Below are 8,560 nucleotides of genomic sequence, written 5' to 3' on the forward strand. Positions count from 1 at the left end.
AACTCGGCTCTGAAAGATGTTGAAGGTACTGGTGACTAATACCTCTTATCTTTATGACCACTCGTTGATATAAATCTATTTATGCAGATCGCAAAATCAAGTCTCAGGCTCAATTCGATATCTTGGTCAATAAAATCAAAAGGCTTGAAGGGGCTAGGGATGAAGTCGCCAACGCTGCTACCCCACTCGTCCAAGCCATGTTCTTCAATAATAATGGTCCGAGTACATTTGATGCCTCCGAAATCTTCGACAAGCTGAGGATCGCTCCAGACACATACTTTAAGAATATCAAGGACGCTGGAAATATGGGAGCAAGCCTGGCGTTGGCAATGTCCAAGTCTTTATACCCGAAGATTGACATTGACGCCATTGATGGATTTGCAGACGGGACGAGCGAAGAAGCCACCCTTGACCTCATCAACGATGCGCAGAAAGCAGCCGACAAGATAGCCGTTGATGTAGTTGAGAGATTCCAGGACAACGACCTCCGGCCGACTGGATCTAATAATTCCGATGATGAGAAAACTGATACTGATTGATGTTATATTGTAACAATAACTCTGATGGTAATGATGATGGAGGCACAATTTGTACAATACTGACGAATTTATGCTGTGCTTGATATTTCAAACTTAGCTCCTGATTTCTTAAAAGTTTTTGTCAAACCTTTTTGAGCCTAAAACCCACAAAAGTTGTTAAAAAACTTTCAGTCCTCATTGACTAAGCCAGAAAATAAAACAAGGCAATGATAAATCAAGTAAGCAAATTGAATTGATAAAAATCACACTCCATTATTATTATAGTAGCCTCTGACTGATAACTCAAGGAAAAGTTTGATGTTAGCAGTCAAAGAGGAAGATACAAAAGTAATGCCTAAGCATAAAAACGACGAAGATGTTCAATATTCCAAGAGTTGTCGATAGTAATACCGTCTTCACGCTTGAGTCGGTAAGAACCTGGCCGAGTGACTTCGGAAATGATGAATTGTCCTTCCCACAGGAGAGATAACTTGTGCCGATCCCATGTAGTTTGAATTTTTCTCAGAACCAGGTCGCCGACTAAAAAGGCTCGTGATCGAACGTTGCGATTATGATATCGGCGCAACCCTTGCAAGTACCGAGCCGACTGAATTAAGGCTGCTTCACGAGCTTCTTCCAGTCGGTTAAGATCATCTATCGGTTGTCTCCGTAGCGCTCCTCGTTGAAGTTACGAAAACGTAAAGATTCAAATTCCACCTCACTGGGCAACATTGCTTCTACTCCATAGACTAGGAAAAACGACGACTGGCCCGTAGCCCGACTAGGAGCGGTGCGCAAGGACCAAAGTACAGACGGCAGCTGCTCTACCTACTTGCCGGCATAGGGATTCAGTCGGTCGAAAACTCGTGCTTTTATTCCTTGAAGTACCATACCATTAGCACGTTCGACCTGTCCATTGCTCATGGGGTGCGCTACGGAGGCATAACAAATTTTAATGCCGAAGTCCCCACAAAAACTTTAAATACTCCGCCTGTGAATTGAGTGCCGTTATCAGTGATGATTCGATTGGGTACGCCGAACCGGTGTACAATGTTGATGAAGAAATCTCTAGCCTTGTATGTCGTGATCGTAATGACCGGTTTAGCTTCAATTTACTTGGAAAATTTGTCAACAGCCACGAAGAGGTGAGCATAACCACCGACTGCCTTTTTGAACGGGCCGACCATGTCAAGCCCCCAAACCGCAAACGGCCAAGACAACGGGATGGTTTGCAACTCCTGAGCTGGTAGATGAGTTTGTCGGGTGAAAAATTGACAACCCTCACATGTTCGCACAATTTTGTCGGCGTCGGACACAGCTGTGGGCCAGAAAAAACCCTGTCGATAAGCCTTGCCAACGATGGTTCGTGCAGCAGCGTGATTACCATAGATGCCTGAATGTATATCTTTTAGCAATTGCCTTCCCTCCTCCATAGACACACAGCGTTGCAGGATTCCCGATGGACTTTTCTTGTACAACTCGGTCTCATGAATAACAGAGTCTGCTGCGCCTGGAAATCCGCTCGGCTTCATCTTTATCTTGAGGGAGTTCTAGTTTGGTCAAAAATCTTATGAGGGGCTCTCTCCAGTCGGCTTCAATCATGCTTACGTCTTGGGTGTCCGTGGCTTCAATTGTTTCTTTCCTTGGCACGGTTGGTTCGTAAAGATGTTCAACGAACACGTCGGAAGGAGCTGCTTCTCGTTTTGAACCAAAATTAGCCAGTCTGTCGGCTGCCTCATTATTGTGTCGAAGGACATGGGTGAGTTCAAGTCCATCGAATTTGTCTTCCAACTTGCGTATCTCCTGCCAATAAGCAGTCATGTTATCATCAAGGCAGGACCACTCTTTCATGACTTGATTAACAACCAACTGAGAATCTCCACGAACGATCAGACGCCGAATGCCTAAGGAGATCGCAATCCTTAATCCATGAAGCAGCGCCTCATATTCTGCCACGTTATGGGACGCAGAAAAATGTATCCGCAATACGTAGCTCAATCTTTCTCCAGTCGGGGAGATTAAAACAACCCCGGCTCCAGTGCCTGAAAGCCTCTTCGACCCGTCAAAATGCATGGTCCAATACTCCATCTTCTCCTCGGGCATGTCTTCTTGGCACACAGTCCACTCGGCGACAAAGTCAGCTAAAGCTTGGGACTTGATCGAAGTTCGCGGCTTGAAGGATATATCCAAGGACATCAATTCTAAGGCCCACTTTGCGATTCGTCCATTTGCTTCGCGATTATGAAGTATGTCCCCGAGTGGAAACGATGTGACCACCGTGACCGAGTGACCTTGGAAGCAGTGAGATAGTTTCCTGACGGTAATTAAAACACCATATAATAGATTTTGAACCTGAGGATATCTTGTCTTGGAATCAGCCAAAACCTCGCTAACGAAGTAGATTGATCATTGGACTTTTTGAACATGGCCTTCTTCTTCACGCTCAACAACCAGGACTGTGCTTACAACCTGGGAAGTCGCCGACACGTATAACAACAGCGGCTCTTGCGGATGTGGTGAAGCTAGGACTGGTGGAGTAGTGAGAAGTTTTTCGAAGTCTTCAAAGGCTTTCTGTGCTTTGGGTTCCTACTGGAAATTGTCTGTTTTCTTCAACAGCTTGAAGAAGGGCATCCCCGCTCGCCGAGTCGCGAAACAAACCGGCTGAGCGCCGCCATGCAACCAGTCAGCTTTTGGACATCTTTCTGGGAGCTCGGCGGTTTCATGTTGAGGATGGCGTTGACTTTCTCCGGGTTGGCCTGTATGCCTCTATGGGACACCATAAATCCAAGCAGCTTCCCTGACGGTACTCCGAAGATGCACTTTTCAGGGTTTAGTTTCCTCCTGAAGGCGAGGATGCTTGCAAAGATCTCTTTTAGATCCGTAATCAAATCATCCTTCTGCTTGGTCTTGATGACTACATCATCCACATAAGCTTCAACATTGCGGCCGATCTGAGTTGAAAAACATCTCTGGATCATGCATTGATAAGTTGCTCCTGCGTTCTTCAATCCAAAGGGCATGGTGATGTAGCAGTAGGCCCCGAAGGGCATAATGAATGCAGTCTTCAAGCAGTCGGATTCTTTTAGTCGGATCTGATGATATCCTGAGTAGCAATCCAAAAAACTGAGTAGCTCGCAGCCGGCCGTTGAGTCAACTACCTGGTCAATGCGAGGTAACCCAAAGGGATCTTTGGGACAAGATTTGTTGAGGTCGATGTAATCAACATACATGCGCCATTGTCCCGTCTTCTTCCGAACTAGGACTGGGTTAGCCAGCCAGTCGGGATGAAGGACTTCCTTGATAAAGCCTGCTGCTAACAGCTTGGTCAATTCCTCCTTGATCGCATCCTTCCTATCCTGTGCAAAGCGGCAGAGTCGTTGCTTGATTGGTTTAGCGTCTTCCTTAACATGTAAAGAGTGCTCAATCACCTCTCTAGGAATACCGGGCATATCAGATGGTTTCCACGCAAAAATATCTTTATTATTTTGAAGAAAGGTGATGAGCGTGTTTTCCTATTCACAATCTAACTCAGCGCCTATTACAGCAGTCTTAGTAGGATCAGAGGGATCTAGAGGAATTTTCTTGGTCTTGGCGTCGCTTTCTCCGCTCTTTGGCATCTTGGTTGCAGGCACTTCTCCTTCGCTTGCTGTGGACATGGCCAGTCGGACTTCTTCTCGGGCGAGGGTGATCTCGTGGGTCTGGGCCATCTCGCAGCTTTCCTTGTCGCATGTGACGGCTTGTTTGATGTCGCTCCGCAGGGATATGACTCCTCGAGGACCAGGCATCTTCATCATCATGTAGGTATAGTGCGGGACAGCCATAAACTTGGCTAACGCCGGGTGTCCGAGTATAGCATGATATGCTGTCTCGAAATCAGCAACTTTGAAGCAAACGTTTTCTGTGCGGAAATTCTCCCGAGTGCCGAAAGTGACCGGAAGAGTGATCTGGCCGAGTGGTGTAGCAGATAGCCCTGGGATGACTCCGTGAAAGGGCGCATTACTCGGTTTTAATTCCGTGCGAGGAATCTGCATGTCGTCCAGAGTCTTGGCGAAAAGGATGTTGAGTGCACTGCCACCATCGATGAGGGATCTGCGAAGCTTGACGTTACGAACCACTGGGTCTAGTACCAGGGGGTACCGCCCCGGGTGGACCACTCGGTCAGGATGATCCGAGCGGTCAAACTTGATTGTTGTCTCTGACCACCGAAGATATTGGGGCATGTCGGGCTGGACAGCATTGATCTCCCGTTCAGTCAGCTTTTGCTTTCTCTTGGATTCATAAGCCAGGGGTCCGCCAAAGATGTGGTTGAGTTCCTTGCGATGGTCTTGAAAACCAGTCGGGTCATCATCTTCGTCATCCTTCTTCTTTGACGTGCATTGATCTCCATCAGTATTCTTGCATGCGTTCTTGGCGTATTGTTCTGCAAACTGTTTGTAGACGAAGCAATCTTTGGCCGCGTGACTGGAATTTGGATGATGCGGACATTGGGAGTTCATGATCTTGTCAAAAGTGTTGACGCGGGAACGTTTGTCGGGAGGATAGTGTAGTAGTTGCCACAAGTTCCTCGGGCTTACGCTTGCGATCCTTGTGATTGGTACTTCCACTCCCCCCTGTAGTCGGCGTATCTTTCTTCGGCTTCCAAGTGGTGCCCGACTGCTTGGACGCGGTAATAGCATCTTCGGCTTTGGCATACTCATTGGCTTTTTCGAACATCTGCTTGACCGTCCTGGGAGGCTTGCGCCCGAACTTGCCGACTAGGTCTTCATGGCGAATGCCCTTGGTGAAGGCGGCAATGATGACGTCGTCGGTGATGTCGGAGATTTTGTTGCGTTGCTCAGAAAAGCGTCGGATGTAATCTCGGAGGGATTTTCCGGGCTTCTGGATAACGTTGTAGAGATCAAATTGGGTGCCAGGACGTTCAAAGGTGCCTTGAAAGTTGGCGATGAAGTGTTCGCGTAGTTCTGCCCATGATCCGATTGTGCCACGGGGTAGCCCGTGAAGCCAGGACCAGGCAAAATCCGCTAGGGCCACGGGCAGATAGTTTGCCATGGCCTTGCTGTCTCCTCCTGCTGCCCGGATGGTGAGATCGTAGACGGTGAGCCAAGACTTAGGGTTAGTGCTGCCGTCATATTTCTCGATTCCAGTCGGCTTGAAGCCAGCCGGCCAATCCACTCGACGTAGGTCACTTGTGAAGGCAGCTACTCCGTCCACGTCGTCGTCGTAGCGGTTTGGTGAATGGTGGGGAGCATAGCCTCTTGCCGCGCGGCACTGGTTGATAGTATCGCGAAGATCGACGGGGCGCCTGCGATGTGGGGAGCGAGGTCGTTCAACTCGACGCTCCCTGTGTCGTTCGGGAGGCGAATGGACAGATCGCTCACCGTGACCCCTGCTCCTGCGACTGGATCCCGCGCCGGCGATGCTGAGGCTTGGTTGGTGATAGTCTTGAGATCGAAGAGGGGGAACTCGGCTGCCAGTCGGCGTGCGGGTGCTTGCGGAGTTAGCCGGGACCGAGGCGGCAATCATGGTCTTCGTTTGGTTCAAGATGTTGACGACGTGCTGATTGAGCGCGTCTTCCTTGAGGAGGCTGTCGAGGAGGGTGATCGCTGCAACCGCGTTCTGTTGGGGGGTGCGAAAAACCGTCGTCCCATCGACGTCTTGTTGCCCAATGAGGTCTCGTGCTCGTCGCCCAGATTCCAAGGCGCGCTGTCGTCGATCCTCAACCTCCTTTGCAGCCCGTTCACGATCTTGTTGTTCACGCTGTAGTCGTTCTCGCTCTTGTCATTGTTGTTCTTCCTCCAGTCGGCGACGTTCAGCTTCTTCCGCTTCTCGGGCTCGGCGCTGTTCTGCCGTCTCGTTGTCGGCCATGAATACGCCGAAAAAGAGAGGCGTGTAGTCGTCCTCGTAGCTGTCGTCGAAGTCGTTGAAGTTATCGTAATCGTAGCGATAGTCGAAGTCGTCGTACTCGAGGATCTCCGTTGGTCGAGAACTGACGTCGGGGGAACTGAGGTAGCCATCCAATTCTTCCGTCGAGACCGTCCCGAGAGGTTGGAGTATAACGCCGACCTCCCTAGAGCTAGATTGGATTGGAGCCGAAGCCGGATCCCATCTAGGTCTTCGGGTGGGAGACGCCTTGGTCGTGAAGACAGCAGCCAGATCATCGAGAAGTCTCATCAGGATTGGGGGATAGGACCCGTCATCTTGATCTGGTCGTGTTTGAGTAGATTGGATCTCGTCCGAGTGGTTTGAAGCCAACTCGGTAGAGATGATCTTGGGGTAGACCTCGGCCGAGTTCGGGATACCGAACGGAGCGGAGATCTGGCCTCTTCCCGACTGGTTCGAATCCGAGTCGAGGAGAGAAATCTTGCCGAAGTCGAGGCTGCAAAACCGGAACGCCTGCCTGGGAGGGAATACGAAGTCGTCGATGCCGGAGACGGAACCAATCGCACTAGTCGGCGAAGAACTTGACGCTACCCCTACCTGGTGCGCCAACTGCCGAAACAAGATTTCGGCAATACTAAAAGGGGATGGCTATCAAGCTGGAAAAGTGGATGGGTTCAGAGACAAGGAATTTTATACAGGTTCAGGCCTTCTTAACCAAGAAGTAATACCCTACTCCTGTCCGGGGATTGATCCGCCGAGTGTATTATTGATCGTATGATCTGGGAGAAAAATTGTGTCCCTAAAGGCACCCGGACCCCTCCTTATATAGGGGAAGGGGTCCGTATTACAAAGTACAGACCATATCCCTAACGGAATAGGTAATTACAGATAAAATACAATCGTAACCGACTAGGATCCTGGGTGTTTCCTTGACATACAAGTTTGGTACTTAACCCGAGTCCTCTTAAAGATATTCTATCCATACATGGCACCCCATACCCAGTCGGACTATACATGCCGTGTAGGTATGGGGTATGCATAATCTCCACACTTGAGTTGGGTGCTGTTTGGAGAGGGAGTTCGTAACAGACTCTTCATCGTAGTACACGATCCGAGGTGATGAGGGAGAAGTCGGCTGCATATATATTCAATTCGGATTTTGGACGTCGAAGGATCAAAGGAAACGAGACAGCGCACAACCGCAAGGGCACTCAACGTCGGCATGCAAGCTAAAATCATAGTGTTGGTCATCGAGACAGAAGGCTTGGTTGAAGCGTGCAAGAGAGGTGCGTGTAAATCGGTTAAGTCGGGCCAGCAGGGTGATCAGATCGACGAACTGGTTAGACTGCGGAGTTTGGACGGTTAGACCGGGTTCAACGGACGTGTGGTTCGTTACAGGAACTTGTTAACAGATCCAAAAGAAGGACAAGAAGGTTCTACAGATGGATAGTTTGCAAGTGTGAAGGACGAGTAGACTGGTGGCGACAGGCTGGTCAGGTCGCATATAAAAATATCTGGCGGAAACAAGATATATCTAGGATTCGACGAGGAGTTGAGATATATGGAGTTAAGCCAGAACTGAAGAAAAGTTCCGGGCAACAGCGGGTCAAATATCGTTGATGGGGTCGACAATACTGTTTGGCAGTACAGGATATATCCAGGATATGCAGGTCGGCATGATGGGGATATATGGAAATCTGCGTCACTGAAGAGGAAGAGCGAAGGCTATCGTGGTAATTCTTCAAGTGATTCAAGGAAACGGTGAATTTTCTCAATTTATCATGGAGCTCAGTCTACGGATGCGGAAAAGCGTGGATGTTGGATTTATTAGCTCGGTTCATAAGTCGACAAGGAAGAAAGGGTTCTCTTCAAGTCTGGTGAGTTTGATTTATTTATTTGGTGATGACGTGGGTTATCTGGCCATGGATTAGATCGAATCAAATCAAAGACGGAAGATGGAGTTGAACATGGTCTTCGAGGAGTTTATGATGTGACAGCTAAGGAAGAATCCAATTTCACTTGGCAAGACGACTGAGATGATAGGTGAGAAGGTGGAGCACTGTTGCAGGTGGAGTCTAAGAGGAAGAAATTACAGGGATAGCAGAGTCTCTTGAAGGCGGTGGGTCTGGCGCAGACTCGCCCGGCAGCTTGCGGTAAAGCTA

This window comes from Oryza glaberrima, chromosome 11 (assembly GCF_000147395.1).
Source record: "Oryza glaberrima chromosome 11, OglaRS2, whole genome shotgun sequence".
Classification (NCBI taxonomy): domain Eukaryota; kingdom Viridiplantae; phylum Streptophyta; class Magnoliopsida; order Poales; family Poaceae; genus Oryza; species Oryza glaberrima.